The 19,487-nt window shown below is 53.7% G+C and overlaps 1 long non-coding RNA gene across 4 annotated transcripts in view; it reads right to left on the reverse strand.

Moving 5' to 3' along the window:
* Positions 1-19,487, reverse strand: part of LOC133211946 (uncharacterized) — a 105,403-nt gene that overhangs the window by 28,268 nt on the left and 57,648 nt on the right. The gene's annotated exons all lie outside the window — the stretch shown is intronic.

Genomic DNA, 19,487 nt, shown 5'->3' on the forward strand with positions numbered 1-19,487 from the left:
AGGAGCTGGGCTTTTCTCCAGTTGGATCAGAAACCAGTCACATCTGACCTTGACCAGCCACAAAGGACTAAAGGGAGCTGGGATGGACAATAACGGAGATCCCTGGTGACCAAGAGCAGAAATCCATGGAGTGTCACAGAAGGACGGGTTGGCCATACGGAAAGAAAAGGGAGTTTGAAGAAAACAAACTGGTTTTGTGGATGGGTATTCCACAATGGAGCCTGACAGACTGCAGCACTGGTGTGTGAGCTGGAGGAGAAGGAGGGCTTGCTATGACTAACAAGCAAACCAAAGAAGAACCAGCTATATCCTGACTGGTGCTGAGCACACGCTCTCCACGTGCAACTCCTGCTGACACATGCTGGAGCTCAGGACAGGGAGACAAAATCTCATTCAAAGAGGCACGATGGTGGCCTTGGCTCTGTCCTTGCCCTGTCTTTCTGCACCAAACACAGACCCTTTCCTTAAGGCAGCTCAGACAAAAGTCTTTGCTCCAAAGGGTCCTGAAACCAACCTTCCCCTTGCAGCTCACCACGCTCCTCTCTGCCCATCAAAACAATGCAAAGGGCAGAACATTCCTAGCAGGAATTCCCACTGCAGCTAGGCAATGTAAAGCAAGGCTCACAAAATCATCTGTGTTTTATTTAAGGCGCATAAAGGAGAGGCCGGGTTGTGAGGAGCACTGCACCCAACATATTCACTTATCAGCATGACTTGGCACCTACAGAAATTCCCACTGCAGCATCTGATCCCAAACGTGGAGAGACCCACAGGAGGGTTTGCATGGAGCTCATAGGGGTGCCTACACTACACAGGGCATTGCAGGCAGCCACAGCTCGCTCTGCTTGAGCGGATCAAAGCCATGTCAAGCCCAATGTATAAGTGCTGCTGCATGGCAAGGTACCTTAAATCAGGCTTGGCACTACATGGCCACGGTCACAGGGCTTTGCAGATCCAGCCCAAGCTCCGATCCACCTTGTAGATGAAGCCGGGGCTGCAGCGAGTCTCAAACACAGCGGGTAGGAATAAAACTCCTTTCCACCTCTTTTCGGTTAAATCACTGCAGCTCACACAGCTCCACCAAGGACAATTACTTCCAGCGTGTGCCGTGCATGAGCGCTGCAAGCAAGAGCGAGCTGGAGTTTCATCACAGCCCCGCTTTGTGTGCGGAGCAGAGAGGGAGCGAAAACAGAGAGGAGAAGAAAACCACACGCACAAAAAAGGGAACTTGGAACTGGAGCCTCCCCCCCTGCACCCCGGCCTCACCCTGATCCCAAGGAGGCTCTGCTCTGCTCTTGCTCAACCCGACACCGGGAATGAGGAAGCAGAGTAGACAGGCGGGGGAGGCGGAGGAACGGTCAAGCTGAAGACAAACAGCCTCCGAGCAGGGCAGCTTGGAAAGCTCCGGGAGCAACAGGGAGCAAGAGAGCAGAGCCTGCTCCCCATGCCCATCCCTCACCCCCGGGGATGCTCTGGGGTTTGATAAGGTCCTAAAGGAGGCGGTGTCCAGCACGGAGATGTGCCAAGCGCAGATCTCATGTACTCAGATGATGGCACATAGGGACGGTGAGCCCTCGTTGTGCTGTGCCGGTGCAGGCAGCCCCTGGCTGGCATAAAGCAGCATTCAGCAGCTCGCCCCACGCTCTGCAATACCAGCAACCACAACACCACATTGGCTCCTACCAGGAGTTCACATAAGGAGTTCATCCCAGCCAGGGGTGAGATGTTCCAGGCTCAGTTCCACATGCCCAGGACTGGTCCTTTCCCATCCCAACACCCCTCTCCATGCTGCTCCAGGAATCACACACTTTAGCTCCACTCACCCCATGTGTCAATGCCCACTGTCACCTTCCCCATCATGCTGTCCCCATTCATGCACAGGAGGAGTCTCTCCTCCTCCTCATCCTCATACCCTGGGGAAGAAGAAATCCAGCTGATGGGAGCTCAGCATCTGCACAACCCCACTGGTGACAGACCAAGACCCCAGTGTGATATTCTCCTACTGATTTGCCCTTCTATCTCAGTAGACTATTAAAGAGGTGCCTTGATCTCATCTCTCTTACAGCAAAGGACATTGTAACAGCAACACAAAGGGACGTGCCTGAAGCCATGGAGGACAGAGAGCCAGCCAGGGGAGTCGATTGCACCCACTTGCTTAAATGTCTTTATGGCAAGCAATAATAGCTGTACCCCAGCAGTGAGGGATGGTCTGATGACCATGGCCGACCAGTTCAGGTCAACCCCACAGTGCAAGAGGTTGCCCACCAGGGATGCAGGCACTGTGCATCTTCCCAGCCACCTTGTAACCCTCCCACACCATGCAAAACAGCCCACACGGCACAAGGACCTGGGAGGAAACATGGCTTACATGGAAAGGAGCAAACACATAAGGCTGGGGATGCATCAGGTTAATCTCTGTTAAAACCACATATTGAATTCCCCACATTGAGCATCCCTAGTGGAACACACACTAGTGTAACTGGGAAGATCAAAACCAAAGGCCCATAAGGCAAACCCCACTTCCAGTCCTGAATCTCTCCAGGTCCACCAGCAAACCAAGACACCAAGATGGATCTGCTCAATTGCCTGGTTCCTGGATGCTCACACCAGTGATGGAGCACCACGTCCCCCTGAGCTCATGCTACCCCAACTGCCCACCTCCCCAGCATCCCATGGTGAGGGGAGCTACAGCAGGAGGAAAATGAGAGGTTCCCTTCTCAGGATGGGAATGGCCATCACTGGGGTTGATGAAACCCATCCCAAGGGAAAGAGTTTGCTACTTCCCAAGAGAAGTGGCAAATCCCATGGGAAGGAGAGCTGGACCAGCCCTTCAGGACTGCCGGGAGGCAATAAACTTAGAGAGGGACCAGACAGGAGAGGGAAAACCCAGCAAAAGCTGGGGAAAATGGAGTATCCCTGGAAGGGAAGATTCAGTGCCAAAACCCAGAGAGCTGCGCTTGCCCAGACTGTGGAATGGAAGGAGGGTTTGTTTGCATTTCCAGCTTGGCTGGAAAACTGGAAAAACACAGCCCTGGAAATCCTATTCCACCCCTGAAACCCACTGGTCTCTAACCCAGAAAGATGCTGGAGCAGCACCACTGGGGATCTATGGACACATCAGTGGGCAGGGACCAGGGGGGCTTTTGGAAATGGGGCTGAGGGGAGAGCAAATGTGCCAGGATGGGGCCTGGCACCACCTCCCTCTGTCCACCATTAAGGCACCCACGGGACTTAGGAAGCAGGAAGCCCCTTGGACTAAGTAAACACAAATCTGCTAAAAGGGGAAAAGTGGGAAAAACCAGGGAATAAAGGATGTGGTTCTCCAGCATCTCCTCCCCTCCCCTCCCAGAAACCTGTGTGCTATGCAAATATATGCAGATAAGACATGGAAGAGGGGATGAAACTGGTTTCTAAACCAGCCTGGGTTTAGGCTGGGAAGCGTTGGAGGCAGCTTCCTGGAAAGTTGAGGCAGAAATAGCTGCACCGTGAGGGACAGGCAATGACAACTGGAGGGTACGTGTCCCAAAATGCCTTTGGCGGAGGGATCAGCTGCTGCAGCACCAGCACAACGCAGCAAATACAGCCCCAAACGTTCCTCTCCGCATCCTGGTTCAGCAGCTGGGCTTAAAGCATTCCCCAAACCCCCTTCCCTCCAATCCAGGGGAAGGAAACTGCTGTTTGTGATCCCCCCCTTCTAGGGTTCCCAGTGATGGCAAGAAACACTGCAGTGTATGGAAGCCCAGGCAGCTCATCCAAAGCAGGGGCCGGCCAACATGGGCAGCCCAAGGTGATGCTCCCCAGGTGGGTACTTTCCCTAAGGACTGCTTAAGGAGCGACATCTTTCTTACATGAAGAATGGGATCGTACAAATTCCAGCTTGTTTGTTCCAGGCAATTTATCCACCCAAGTATTGCCTTGTTCCATAACGTGTTCTCAAGGGGGTTCTGCAGAGAGGCAGGTGAAATGGAGAAAGTCTGAAGGCTTCGGGGTGTAAACACCATTTGCCTGAGCGATGCTGCTCACGTCGATAGGCAACGCCTGAGCGTTTGCTGCTCACAAACAGGAGGGGGTTTGTGTTAAACACTCTCTGCTCCACAGCAGACGTGGCTGGAGCAAAAGCCCCTTTCCTGCCTCCTGACCCAGCGCAGGACTGAGCACAATGGAAGGTTTGGGATGTGCCACCAATGTCCTGGGCAGCCCTGGACCGCAGCAGCCCCGCTTCGCCTGGTCCTTTACATCAGCATCACTGGGATGTGGGTGGAAAGTTGCCTCCTGCGACTGCAGGGCTTTCAAACCCCCCCCAGACACTGGAGATGGGGCGAGAGTACAGGGCAGCAGAGGGGGGATGATACCAACACTTTGAGGCCAAAGATGCAATGCAGGGTGCCTGCTTCATGTCTCACAGTGGGATGTGGAGGAATAGGACATCTGCAAAAGGCACTGGAAAAGACTCAACCTCTCTCTGGTAGGAGATGACCATCCCCTAAGATTCACCTCTCCAGCACCTCTGCCACCATTTGCAACCTCAGCTTCCCCCCAGGAAAGTCACAGCACCGTGTTCAAGACAGCTCTCACAGCCCTGCATCTTAATTTGCTTTTCACTTTGCTTTACCTGTCTCATTAAAGGCAATCTGTCTCATCTCCAGCGACTCCGACACCAGTCTCTAGCATGGTGGGTGCTTGTGTTTCCACCGTTGGGTTGAGCACTGTCAGCAGTGACAGCCCGTGTGCACGGGTGCCACTCTGTCGTTTCATAGTGCTGAGCATGAAGCAAAGGCACCTTCCATCCCACATGTGCAGTCATTGTGGGGTTATTGAGGTGTGTCCAGTCTCATCCTGCACCCTAGGATTATCCCCTGACAGATATTATGGCTTCAGCATCACACATCCTCTAGACAGAGGTTCTTTACTTGCTTGGCTGCAGTGTGGTGCAGTCCACCACATCACCTTCCCTGTATGACGTATATAAACCTGGGCTATTCCTATGCCACAAACCCAGTTCCTTCACTTGACCTGGCCTGTAACACAGGGACAAGTTTGAGCATCTTTCTCACTGGTGTTTATTTAAGGCAAGAATGAGGCATCTTTAGTTCTTCCCTGTGTTTTTCCATCCTTTCTGCTGCGTTTCCCTGGTACCTCTCAGGGACCTGCCCCAGCACTGGGGCTCCAGCCCCGTGTCTGTCGGTGCATGTACCCCAGCAGTGATACACAAACATGGCAGCCCATAATGACAGCATTTTGTGACTGTATTAAAAACACAGCCTTAACCCACCTCCCTGAAAAGAGAGATGCCATACAAGAGATGTGGGGTGACAAGTCCAGGAGACAGATACCAGGCAAAGGGAGAGGACCTGCTGCTTGTCCAACCTCTTCCCAACCCCTTCTCCAGCTCCTTTTTGTTGCTTATGAGCTGCTTATTTCTCCCCTTGCCCACATGGCAAAACCTGAAGAATAAAAGGTGCAGAGTAGCTGGGATTTCGAATTCTGTGATTAAGGATGGAGGCAATTCCTCCCCTCCCTGGGCTGATAGAGCAGGCAGCGGATGAGGATGCTGGCAGCAGCTGCGATAGGCGCCTCTGCCGTCACCAAGCAGGGAGATTATTCTCTGGATCTCCTGGGCTGTTTATCAGGAGCACTCACGGCTGCAGCCTCCAAACCAGCTTAAACACCAACATTAAAAAATAATTAAAATAAGAGAGTAATCTTTTCTGTAACCTCAGGAGGAGAGGGCTTGGGGAAGGGGAGCTGAAACCACCCGGGAGGCAAGTCAGGGTCTTAGGAAAAGAGCCATAGGCACAAGGCAAAACAGGCTCCACAGCCACCACTGCAGGGACCAACATCCCCAAGGCAGAGGGATGGAGCAGCAAAACCCACTGGCAGGGGACCAAGGGACCTGCCAGCCTCAGCCGAGGGGCACATCACTGGGAAGCCAGGACAGAGTGAGCAGTGCCTGGGCTGGCGCATGGCCCTGCTGCTGCCTTCAGCATCATGGGGTGGGAGCCACTGGGAGCAGCAGCTTCACACCACAGCCAGACTCTGGTACCCAAGCAGCAGAGCGATGCTCCCACCCCACGCACGGCCAAGGAGGGAGCAGCACATGTTGGGGATAATAAATTACATGAGAGTCCGGATCTAGGGACTGCCTGGGAAGAAAAGGCACAAGGTCTGATTTCCTTGGGCATCCAGAGCCTTTGAAGATCAGAAAGCAGCTAAGTGCAAGGCAGGCTTTCAAGCTGCCAGTGCGGGTTAGTGGTGGGCCAGGGACTCCCCAGGGAGCAAGAGCTGCAGGATGCTGGCTGCTGGGCTGGATCCTGCCGCCCAGCCTATAGGAAGGTAAATGGGAACAGCTCTATCAGTACCACATCAACATGGTCCTCAATGGGTCCTTAGCACATGGGTGTGAATTGGGGAGCACCAATCTGCTCATCCTGGCATGTCCCCCTCCTTGACATCCCCGCTGTGCTGGGGATGGTCCCATCCCCTAGTACCAGGGGTACAATGCCCAGGAGTGCCCTCTTTGTGCAAAGGGATGCCTTCTCCCCATCACAGAGCAAGCTGGATCCTCCAACCCTCCCACTGCCCTGAAATTCAGGACAAGCAAGACCCTTTCTGGCAGGCAGGAACAGCCCAGTCACTTGCATGAAAGGTTAAGACCACTTTCCAATTAGAGAGGCAGGAGCCATCGCAATAAAGCTCTTCTGAGGGGATATTAATCAGGGCATCTTCCTCTCACGGAAATGCAAATCAGCACAATGGGAATGGGAATGATTAGAGCCAGGGAATAATGCAGGCATTCGGATCACGGCTCCACAAGGGTGCAGGAGAGATGTCCCAGGCTCCCATACGAGCCCTGGGACCCAGTTGGAGACATGGAGGACCCACAGGTTCCACCTAGGAACATTCAGCACTGGGTTTTCAGGTCAACACTAGCACCAAGACCATGGGACCACCACCAGTAACAGCAAACCAGCTCTCGGGCTGGCTGCAGGGGTTTGGTCCATCCTCTTGCACCCACCCAGGAGGGAGGTTGGAGGAGATGTGGGCACTGCAGGCACGTGGGTCAGGGACCTGGCTGGAGAGATGGAGAAGACAGCAAGAAGGGCAGGAGCATGGGGTAAAGGATGTAGAAGGGAAGGAGAGGGGATGGAGAGCAAGAAGCAGTGCAGAAGGGGGCCAAGGCGTGGGTCAAGGTGGTGGGGTGCACAGAGCATCGCCCTGTCCTGCCCAGGGAAGTGCCGCACCGAGTCCGGCTCTGCTCCTCGCGGCAGGAGGCATTAGATCCAGCTGAGCTGCTCCAACGCAGCGTGCATGTAAATCAGCTGGACAGGCAGAGGAGAAAAACAAGGGGGATGAGATAAGAGGATAGAGAGAGGCGAGGGGAGGAGGAAGAAGGAGAAAAGGGAGGGGAAGGAGAGGAGCAGGTGTGGAGAGAAAGGGAAGCAAAGAGAGGGCAAAGGGAGAAAGGGAGAGGGAAGAGGAGGAGGGATGGGGAAGCAGAGAGCAGCAGGAGGGCAGCAGTCTGGGCTGGGGTTGTTCAGTGCACCATGGTCCAGCTCCCACTGCCCAAGGCAAGGAGCATGGAGTGAATGGGGTAGAGGTGCCAAACCACAACCCAACCTGGACCAGGATAACCTTGGGCTCGATCACCCTTCTCCTGCCCCTCGGCTTCCCAACCCTCCAGGACGCTGCTGTGGTCTTGGATAAACCAACAACAGAGCTGCTTTTCCAGCCATGAGGAGGATGTCTAATGGCCGTGCAAGTAGCCAGGCTGCCATCCTGTTATCCCTCACCTGCAAATGCAATCCCCTCAAACCACCAGATGTACATTTAGGATGGAAGATTTGGTAGGTACCGACCTGGAGGGGACTGCATCTGCGGGATGAAATGACACGGACACACCACTCCTCTAAGTCAGGAACATCTTGCAAAGCACATCAAGTGATTCCTGCTAAATAACAACCGAGCCCTGGTCCTTTCAGCCAGGGAACACAAAGGCTGAATATTAGTATTAAAGCCCAAGGCTGAGGATCAGCAGCTTCATGAGAAGATCTTGTGACTGGGCAGGAAACAGGGATCTGACATCAACACGCGCTAAGCAACCGATGCTGATGCAAATACCATCTGCTGTAATCATGACATCACCTTTAATTACATAAGGAATGAGAATGTCACCACATGCAGAGTCCTGATGTCACCAGCAGAGCTGGGAAAAGGGCTTGAGTAGGATCATCAAAACAATTAGTCCATAGAAGGAAGATCCCAGCTTGGAAAAGCAACAGCTAAAGAGACACATTTGAGGCCTTGAGAAGGTGAGCAGAGATTGATTGCTCACTGCATCTCCCAATAAAGGGATTAGGAGATAGCCAATAACACGAAGAGGCAGCAGGTTCAAAAGAAACAAGAGGAGATGGTTCCTCATGTGTTGTGTGGTTCAGGATTGGAGGTCCTTGCCGCAGCTCTCTGGGGATGATCGCAGCTTACGTGTTTACAGAAATCAACCAGACCAATTCATGGGAAAGTCACTGAGGGGGTATTAAGGACAAAATGCCACTTGTTTAGGGAGTCCTGAGCTGCTCTGTGCTTGGGGATGCTTGAGAGATGCATCAAGAGCTGATCATGAGGGGAACAGGCAGGGGACAGTCTGCACAGGTCCTTACACTGCACTGAAGGTGGCAGAGGACATCTCCACGCCAGCACACTGATGTCAAAACAGTCTGCATCACCCAAAGTTCCAGCAGCCGGGTGCATTTACAGCCCAGTCTTGAGTGGTGCTGAACCTCCCCAGGACACAAAGTCCATGCGAGCAGGACCACTCAGTGCCGCTATTAACACAACACAGAGCCACCCTTAACCTCCCCCAGCCCAGCACTGGGTCACCCCCCCATCACTTTGCCAAACGCTGTTTTCCACCACCCCACTGGCAGCCTGGCTGGATGCAGGGCTCCATCCCTCAGGATCCTAGCCACACACTTCCCCATGCACAGCATCCCTTCCGCGCACGCAGAGTCCATGCACGTAGCAATCCCAATTAAACCAGGCTCCATGGCAGAGGGGCCTGGCAGCGCTGCATTTATCAGCCTGCCTGGAAGGGGCTTGTGCAAGCTGTCCCCCCGGCTGACGGATTAGACAGCAGACAATTAGGTTTCAGACACACACACGCAGGCACACAAATCCTTTCTCTCCATCCATCCATCTGCAGGGCCGAGGTGGCCGAGCCCAGCTGCGCGCCCGGCCCGTGCTGCTGGAGCTGCGTGCGGTTGAATAAGAACGAGCCCCCCGCGCCTGGGCTTTGCTCACACGATGAGCCCGAGGTCCCCAAAGAGATGACACAATTGCAATGGAAATCATTAACCCTCGGTAGGCCGGTTTTGCCTCCTCCTTCTCCCTGCTCCGCAGCTCCCACTCTTTGGGATTCAAGGACAAAGGCGGAGCAAGGCAGAGCTCAGGCAACATCGCAGGGAATGAGCAACCTCCTGTGTTTGTGCTTCGAGGTGAGCTGGGCTGGTCTGGAGCATGGATTGCACCAGATACACCCCCTTGCTGCTGAGAGATTCCCAGCTCCTGGACCCAGGGACAGCATCTCAACATGAGCATCACTTCTGTGACATCCCACCAAAAGCATCCCCAAGACCAAAGCCATGGTCACTATATGCAGCAAGAACACAAGCCAGTGTTGCTCCTCAGGTTGTTCCTTCAAGGACTGTTGGGAGCAATAATTCAGGATTGAAATATGAAATAGCAAAAATAGCAATGGAACAAGCTGGGGTGGCTCCACTCTGGGAGAGGATTTCTGATGGACTCAACAGAACAATGGATAAAGGGAAATCAGTAGATATAATGTATTGGGATTGTCCTAAAGGCTTTGAATAAAACCCCACAGGAGATGCTCTTAAGGAGCCCAAGAACTGGGCAAGATGTAAAACACTGCTGGGGAGGAGAAAAGAGTAAAGTGGCACAAATCAGCGCGGGATGATTAATACCCTGCTGGGAAGGATTGTGGGGAAGTGTGTGGCCAGGATCCTGAGGGATGGATTAATGCTGGTTTGGAAAGCCAGAGCATGGCCATGCTCCAAGTCCAGCTTCTGCTGGCATCAGGAGTGAGGAACCAAGACCCCCAGGAAGGGAACACTGCAGATGCTTGGGGCACACCAAACCTTCACCATCAGCCCCCAAGGATCCCTCCCTGCTCCTTCATTGCTTCCCACAGTCTGTCTCAAGCTGTTTGTCCTCCCATGTGGGCAGGGGGTACAGGGCTGGGAGCATCCCCCCCTCACACTTACTTGAGGGCAAATAAGCTGAACATGACCCCAAAAAGGACCATGTCAGCCCTCAGCCTTGCTCCTCACACTCACAGCCCTTGATCTCCCCGTGTCCTTTCAAGATGCCTTTCAACCATCTATCTCCCATCCCGCATTAGGAGAGGGACACAGCAGGGGAGGGAGGATCCTCCGGAAGCACCACTCTCAGCTGTGCAAAGAGCTTCTAAAAACAGCACCATGCTTTAGTTTTCCTTGAGGACAGTTTTGGAAGAAAGGCAGAGCAGAGGAGAAGAGCCCATCTTGGTGCCTGGTACCCACCTCACCCAGAGGGGATGCAGCCAGCTCCAAGACAAGTGATGCCCAGGTAGAAACGACCACAGAGAGAACTCAACCCATCCCTCAAACCAAGTCCAGCAACTTTTGGAGGTTCATTTTGATAAAATACAGACATAAGCCCTAATGTTATAAGATGCATCATCCACTAAAGGTAGAAGAAGCTTTCCAGATGCACTGGGGAGCAACTAGATGTTTGCCAAGGAAGACTGCTGCTCTCCCAAAGCTCTGATTAGTAGTAATAGCTCAATAGTGGAGACATGAGGATGGACAGAGCACATTATACAGGAATCTAGGGCTGAATGGAGGCTCCTGTGTCCATCACCCACAGACCCATCTCCAGACCCATCATCTCTTTTACCTGCTCCAGGGGCTGGCCCAGAGCTTCATCCTTCTGTTCACCAGAAACCAGCTCCTCAGTGCTCAGCCTAGACTTATTTGTTTAAGTTCCTGGTCATTTGGTCACCAGCCAGCAATATCCATCAGTGAAACAGCTCCTCTCCCGCCCTGCTGCTCTGTGTCCCCTCGTCTCCCAGCCCTACAAAGCTGAGTGTGCAGAGTCTCGGGAGATGGGCCGTTTACCACTTCTCCTTGGGGACATCACCATCATTTCATGTATCAATCCATAAATCACCCCTCCAGGTTTATCAAGGACCTGTGTTTCCCTCTGCAGCACTAAACAGGGTATGGGGGGGGAATTTTCCGATGACTACGCTGCGTTTTCCTCTCCTCCTTTCATCCCATTACCCACAGCTATATCCCTTAGACCACTCTAAAAGATTACTGAGCTGGGTGGTTATGACCTTCAGATGTTTGTCCATCCCTGGTTTAAGTGAACTCTGAGCCAAGCAATGCTTAATATTGAGACTGCAGAGAAATGCTCTTGTCCAAAACACCTCCAGGCTGTGGCGGGGAAGTCGATAGAAAGGGCTGATCCTGCACCATTTGCCACAGCTCTGAGGCAGTTTTTCAATCCCAGCAGCTTTCTGCTTCCTCAATGTGATGTTTTCCCATTAAAAACCCCCAGTGCCTGCCAACCTCCCTGTGCATGCTTCCCTCCTGTCCTTTTCTTGGGGAGAAGGGAGCAAAGGGACGGTTTAAATGGAGTGGTTCATGCAGAGGTGTGAGATCTCCAGATAAAGGTATCCAGGCACCTCCTTTGGAAGGGATGGCTCTGAAAAGAAGCCCTTGGGAGTTACAGGGAAGGGAGGAACAGCTCTAGCTGCTTGTGAGGAGCCAGCCTCCAGCTGAAGAGTGAGGGGGACCCAGTGCTTCCCTGTGTGCCAGGAGCATCACCACGGATGCCGGTCCCCTCCCAGGGAGGAGAGCCTGTGCAAGGCGAGGGTCAGGACCACAGTGAGGGATGCTGAGACTGGCCATGGGAATGGAGATTTACTGCTCTGAGCCCTATTAGCTGGGCCATCTGGATACCAAGCAGCAGCACGAGCTGTTAGAAACCACAGCCTGATGTGTCCTACAGGCACAAACGCAGGGAGAAGTGGGAGATGCTGTCATAGCTTTTTCCCATGCAGGAAGAAGTTGGGAGCTGTGGGATGGTTTCTGCTGAAGGAAAACCCCAGCGGGGGGAAGGAGAAAGGGAAATGCACACTTAGATACTGCACAGGCCCTCACAGATACCAGCACAAACACACTGGTGTGCATTGTGTGCATCTGAGCTCACAACACCATGCATGGGAGCTCACACCCAGCACAGTACTGGTATCCACTACAGAGGCAGGAAAGGGGAGAGGGAATGGAGGAGGAAGCGGGATGAGCTCCCCATCCACAGCACCACCAGCTTCAGGCATTTATCTGTCATTGTCAAGCCCTAAACAGAATTATGAGAAGGGTCTGAGAGAGCTTGTGTCTCAAGAGTGTTCACTTGAGGTGGCTCTGATGCATCTTCTGCTTTTTGATGCTTTGAGAGGTCACGTTTTCCTGTATTGCTCTCTGCTGTGGCCCCAAGAGTTGGAAGGACTAGCACAAGGATGCTGTCTCTTTGTAGCCAGCCCAGGTTTCTGTTCCTTTGCAGAGAGCTTGGGTTCAGTGTTTAGTCCCAACATAAACCCCACAGGAGGCTCCAGTCTGACTCATGGAGGGGAAATGACTCGCTGTGGTTATGAAGCATCACTTTCCCAAAGAGGAAAACAATCCAGCACGTGAAACAAAACCTCTTTGCTTCCTTAACACTGGGCTGCACCTTTCAGGAGACAACAGATGACCCAGCCCAAGCCACACGTGGTCTGGGAAACAAAACCTGCCTGGCTTGAGCTAAGGAGTATTTCCACTGTGCCAGCCCCTGGGATCTCCAGGTACCATCCCAGATCCTCCACCATCCACAGGGCTAAACCTGGATGCATTTCAGTCCTCTGTGGGCAATGGAGATGCCTCCAAACTTTCAGCCCCAAAGGAAACAGACCTGGCCACATGCAGCCCTACAGAAGAGCATCCTTGCTGCATTCCCTTCAGTCCTCCACCCCAACAGCACAGGGAAATAACCCTCTGATCACCTGCACAATGGCTCTCTGGAGAGGGGCGATTCTGGCTTGAGAAAACCAAATAGCATGAGGGGAGAAAAGCAGAGAGAGAAAGGCAGGACAGGAGCAGTGCTGGGATGCAGGGGCTGCAGGTCTCAGCCCGGCATCGGGCTATTTTCTGCCTTTTCCTCTTCCTCACCGCCGCGTCGCCATGGCAACCCCATCAGCTGAGCGGCTCCGCTCCCGCTCCATGGGGATTTTTGGGGTTGTTTTTCTCCCCATCCCTTCTTCTCACCCTGGTTTCCTGCTCAGGCCCCATCCCAGGGAGGCTCCCAGGCAGTGCTGACCAGGGATTCTAGGGGTGTTCATAAGGTGCTTGTGCAGCACAAGCAGAGATCACTGGCAGGACCCCCTGAGCAGCTCCCATGGAGGGGTGATGGCACCCAGCCTTGAAGCAGAGCCCTACACACCTCTCACATTCCCTATCTTTCCCTGGGAAATGCTATTCCTTTCAATACCATAAGCCCTGATGCTCCAAACACCTCCCATTGCAAAGGGCAGGCATTGAGCCATGCCACTGGAACAGTGCTGCCCTGAGATGCAGACATCACACAGAGAATCCCAGGAGAAGCCTTCTGCAGGTGATGGGCTCTGCTGGGGAGAAGTTAAACACTGCCTGGGTGTAACTCCTTCTGCCACCAGGGTTTGTCAGCCTCCAGAGGTCCCTTCCAGTCCCTTATTCCAGGGCCCAAGATGGATAAATCTCTCATCAAAAAGCTAGCTGAGACAGAATGATGGGTACCTCGGTGGGTTTAGAATGAAATAGAGAGAGGGAAATATATCAATGTGAGAATGGTGATGGAGGAGCTGGAAGAAGAGGGAGTGGGAGGAAGGAAAAACCCAGCCTTTCCTGCCTCCAGTTCAGACAATGTGTCCCAGTGTGACAAAAGAGCCCTCCAAAAGGGAAGAGGGGCTCGGAGAGCATCCCTTGGCATTAGATCCCTTCTGCCACTGGACAACACTGCTCTCCTCTTGCCCTTTGAAAACCCCAACCTTAAATACAGAGTAAAGCCTCTGTCCTCTTGAAATCCTGACCTTGAGGAGCCCAGATCCATCTCCAAAGTACGATCTCCTCTTTCTTGCCTGGAGTTTGGCCCTGCCCAGCACCGGGCTGGCACATCCCCAGAGCACCGTGAGCTCATCCTGCCTGCTCAGCTCCTCGCCAGGACATCGGAGTCCCTTTGGGGTGTTTTGCATTGGGTTTGGTGCCTTCAGAATAGCTGTGGTTGGAAATGGGAGGCTTGGTTAATCTGACCCTGTCATACATATCAGATGTGCAGCAGAAACAGCCCTCCAGAAAGCGTTACCACGACATTTGGAAAGGGGTTTTTTTCCTCCCCCCCTCCCTTCTCTCTTTTATAGCAGACATCTGCAGCAGGAGAAGGACGGGGAGAAAGGAATGAGAAGAAACAGCAAATTCTTCCACCAGCCAAACCCCACTGACTCAAAACCCCCCCCATCACCCCCAAATCCCAACTTATTCAGGGTCAGAATGCTGCTGGAGAGGCTCTGGATGGCTCGGCACAGCCCCTGGCACCGTTATCCCTGCACGCATCCATGCCAGGCTCCAGGTTTCTTTATATGCAGAATCACGCTGCCTGAACTGAAGGTGCAATCCTGCAGCCGCTTGCTGGGGAAGCTGAGGGGGTTTTTTCCATGTGGTTTAAGTCAATTAGGAGCAGGTTGAAGCTGAAGTGAATTAAGGCGTTCAACCCCAAATAGGAGCGAGTGAATGCCTGGAGGAAAGGGGAGGGGAAGGCAGCTCTGCACCACTTTTAGCTAATCCAGTGCAACTTAACCAATATAAACCCGAGAACACACGAGGCAGCATCTTTCCTTCCTCCCTCCTCCCTGTTCTCACTTCTTCTCCCCCCTCCTTCCTTCCCTCATCCTTCCCCCATCCCCTCCAAAGACTTTTTCTCCTGCTGTTCCTCTCTTCCCCACTTTCTCAGCCCCCCTTTCCCAGTGCTCACATGCACAGCGGGGCCGGGAAGCAGTTGGAGATCAAACTCCTGGCAGCACTGAAGCATCGGCCATGCTGAGAGCCCAAAACAGCTCTGGAGCAAGGAGGAAAAGCAGTGGGATAAGTGAAAAGCAGGAGGGTTTGGGCGCTAGCAGAGGAACCACTTGCAGCATGGGAAAGATAGAAGGTGGCAGAGGAGGGAGTCTGCTTTATAGCACCAAGGAGTCACTGGGGTTTGTCCCCACACAGACCTGCCTGTATCCATCCCCTGCCTGGATGTGGGACAGGGAAAGCCGTGTGCCCAAGTGACTGGGCTGATGGCACGGGAGCAGCTCTGCTATCAAGGAGGGAAGGGCTGTGTGGTAGCAGGCATCCTTCATGGCATCCCTTGTCTTCCACAGGGACATCAGACAGTGCTTTAGAACCCAGTTTTTAGAGTGTTTGGAAGCCTGTAAGGACTGCTGGTATCATGGGTTAACACAGGGTGGTTTTCAAGCACAAAAGCTCCTACAGTACCACCCTTCTCTGGCCCCCTCAAAGTCCTTAATCTCCCAGATTAACATCCAGAAATAAACCCAGCAGTGTTTGTCTTCTCCTAGACCTCATCTGGCTACTGAGGTGCCAGAGCCCCTGGAAGGAGGATGGCTTCTGGCCTCACACCTCAGTGGTGGACGGAGCCCCTCCGCACACCAGGATCCAGCTCTAGCTGCCGTTACCAGCTTCCCTTCAGCAAGGGCACAGAGAGGATTAAGCAGCTCCAAGCGTGGGCTGTGGGACTGTACAGGTTTTCTTTGCTGGTGCAGGCCATCTGCATCCATCCCCTGGGGCCCTCAGTGGTGTTTCCCCAGGCAGGGGAGGAGGAAGAGGATGAGCCCAACCCCATGGAGCTGCTCAGGGGATGCCAAGACTCCTTGTAAAGGTACCTGCCATGCTCTGGCTGCCATCAGGGACTCGCACATCACACAAACACCCTGCACAAAGAAAGCGCTGCTGAGAGAGCCCCCCAGCACCCACAACCTGAGCTGCAAACCCCTCATCCCTGGAAAAGGGCAAAGACTGCAGATATATCCAGTGATCCCTGCCGCAGGTTGAGCTGGGAATGCCGTGTGGATGGTCTCAGGTTCACAGCATTGGCTGTTGCCAGCAAAGAAAAGGAGGAATTAGGGGGGCAGAACAGAGCAGGCGCAGTGTGGGGTCAGTTAGGAACCCAAACTTAGGGGTGTGCCTCCATGTGTCACCAATGCAAACAGGAGGACCCAGGAAGACATCCTGGGCTCCCCATTGGGTTTATGCCCAGGTAAGTGGGTGACAAGGCTGGTTCTGGCCACTCCGTAGCCTTTTGCTCCCCACCAACACCAACTCGGATGAAGATGTGGGAGCTGCCACACACCAGTGCTGTGCTTTAAATGGTGCAGCTCCAGAAAGGGAAGTGGTGTGGGCAGGCTTACATAAAGGAGCTTGTGACCCGTCACAAACATCTCTCCCCTCTCTGCTTCCCTCCAGCTGCCTCAGCATCCAAGCACACCCGTCGCATCCGGGGGACACGCAGCCCTGATCCACCTTGGGACCACTGCAGTGCTGAGGCACTAAATGCCTCAAAAAATGCCAAATTGTCATCTTTTACCTAAATACAGACGTTTTTCAATGATTGAACATCCCAAAGAAGCCCTTCCCATGAAGGAAAAGGAGGACCCACACTTCCCTGTGTGGGGTCTGTGCTCCTTTTCAGGACACATCAGGGCCGCCACAGACATCCCAAGACCTGGTGCAGGGTTTCAGGAAGCTCCAGCTGAAAGGACATGAAGCAGGCGTGTGATAATGGATAGAGAGGAAGGCTGGACATATGGGACAGGAAGCCCGATCCCATTCCTGGCTCTATCCCTCACTTCCCCCATGACCTTGGACGAATTCCAGGGGCACCAGGTTTTCATGCAACTTCTCCTCCTGTTTAAGCCCAGGTTTACCCAAGCAGAGCAGGCTGCTGAGCAGGCTGGAAAGCCAAAGCCTCGTCAGCACCTTGGTTCCTCCTTTTGAAGGGCATCACCACGGCTGCCTCTCTGCTACCCCATTGCTCAGAGGTACTGGGATGGGCAGGAGATGCTTCACGTGTGTGCAGCTCTCTGGGAGGGAGAGGGATGCCCTTCACCTCCAGAATGGGTTCAGGGGGGTCATCCAGTAAGAGCAGCAATAAAGCAAACCCTCCTTAGAAGCCAAACCAAAGCACTGGGTGTTTGCACAGAGGCAGGGTGGATTCACAAGCGCTGTTCTCTCAAGGGAGGTCAGACACAGCTAAAACCTTCTGTGTTGAAGCCCAGCAGGGTTTGCAAGGGACTCATTGCTCCCCAGTGCTTTGGGGTACTTGGAGCCCAAAGCTGCCCCAAGAGGGATAACACTTGTGCTATAAACCACTGCTGCAGATGATGCAGAAGGAGCTTGGAACAAGCAGCAATGAGAGCGCTAGAACTGCCAAGCCCTGATATCCTGGACCCTGCTGGCCTTGGCTCCGTGTTTTACTGTCCCCAATAGCTGTCACCCAGCACAGCTTTTGGGAAACCCTTTGGGGCAGGACAGCCGGGGTGAGCCAGCACCTCATCCTGACAGCAGCTCTAAGGAGGAATGGAAAAGTACAGAGAGGAGGTGGATAAAGCTCCATTGTAAAGAGGCTCAGATCACACTCCGGACCCTATTTCCCACCTTTGGTCCCTTGCCTTGGCGGCTGCACGGTGCCTCCATAGGGAGAGTGTGGATCCAAGCTGCAAACTTAGAGGAGGGAAGAGAAAGAGAGAAAAAAGCAGAGAGGGAGCAAGCGAGTGTCTGCCTACAGCCCTAAGGGCTGTCACAACAGATAAAACCTCAGCCAGGCTTCGCAGTTTGAGCTCCTGCACGCTAATGCACAGCAGAGCTAAAAATACCGACGTGTGGAAAAGCAGAGGATGCTGCTGCTGCTGCTGCCTTTGAGCTGATGGCAGGAGCCAGCCGGGTCCATGGCCATAGGGAGGGAATTGCAGCACTGGAAAGAGGCAGGGGCACCGTGGGGGTCCCCAACAGCACCCAGTGCCAGCTCTACCCGTGCCATCCCGCACAAAGGGCTGGAGCGGGTCTGTGCTGATGTGAAGAACAGTATCTGGGCCACCTTCTGCTCTGCAGGGATGGCAGCAATGGGATGATGGAGCCTTGGGGAGAGGGGCGGACACATGGAGGAAGGGGAGGATGGAGCCTGCAATGAGGAGGATGCACAAGGCTTCATGAGATGGCAAAAAGGGAGGACAGACCCAGTGCTCCGTCCTTGGGGCTGCAAGACAAGCAGCCCAGTGCTAACCCTCTTGTGCAAGATGGGAACAAGCTCATGGCCATGCTATCTCCTGATTTATCCAGACATCTTCTCCCCAGCAATCCTTAGCCTATCTGAGGCCCAGGAATAGGAACACACTTAAGCATGCACTTAAATTCAAGCATGCACTTAAAATCTGCTTTCTTCAATGGAGCTGAAGGATGTGCTCAAGGATTAGCACATGATGAGCTGCTTTCAGCAAAGGTCAGTTCTCTGATCCAGGGGCTCACTCAGGACTCCCTTCTCCCAGACTCAGGCAGGGCATCAGAGTGTCCTTGAGCTGTTCCATCCCCTCCTGCAGCTCCAGCCAACACTGCCTGCTCCTGAGGACAACCATCCTCAAACCCCTGACTAACACCAGGCATCGAGCAGCATTGTGCTTCCCTCAGCAGGGTTGTGTTGTGCCCATCAGGGAGTGAAGCCTGCACACAGCCCCAGCTCTGCAGCCCAGCAAGGTCCCAGGCTATTTGGAAGCCATCAGGATGGGGAGCACTGGGATGGTCTCCCTCTGTTCTCAACTGCATCTCCTGCTCCTGGCTCTGTCCCACAAATGAGACAGACACAGCCATTTCGGGGTGATTTCACCCCAAGACGTGGAGCCCAAACCCAACCTCAGGGCACCAAAACAGAGCCTCCAGAACCCCAAAGTCCTGGCTCATAGAGCCTGCTCTGCATTCCAACACCTCACAAGGATCGAATCCCCCCAAAACCCTGATCAGCACCCCCAGCACTGCACCTCCCACACCAGCACTGACCCACCAGTCACCCCATGCATCACCCAGTTCCTTTCCTGCTCACAATCATTCAAGTCCCCGTGGATCTGTTTCAAGTTGCATTATCAGCACATTTGGCATCTCCATCATGCTTAGGGTGCAGCCCCCCTACAAAAGGCCAATGTATTGTGAAAGCAAACCCCTCCCTTAGAGCCTGCACTTCACAGCAGGCAGCAGTGGTGCCAATGCAGCCTTTGGGCAGGGAGGAGAGTACTGCTGAGCCCAATGGCATGGACCACACAGCCAGGGGAGGAACAACAGCCCCAGCTCCACGGATAACCCCCATTTCCC

Source organism: Neopsephotus bourkii, unplaced genomic scaffold (assembly GCF_033783945.1).
Source record: "Neopsephotus bourkii isolate Nb327-2 ecotype Australia unplaced genomic scaffold, CSIRO-AGI_Nbou_v1 NB_659, whole genome shotgun sequence".
In the NCBI taxonomy this organism is placed as follows: Eukaryota; Metazoa; Chordata; class Aves; order Psittaciformes; family Psittacidae; genus Neopsephotus; species Neopsephotus bourkii.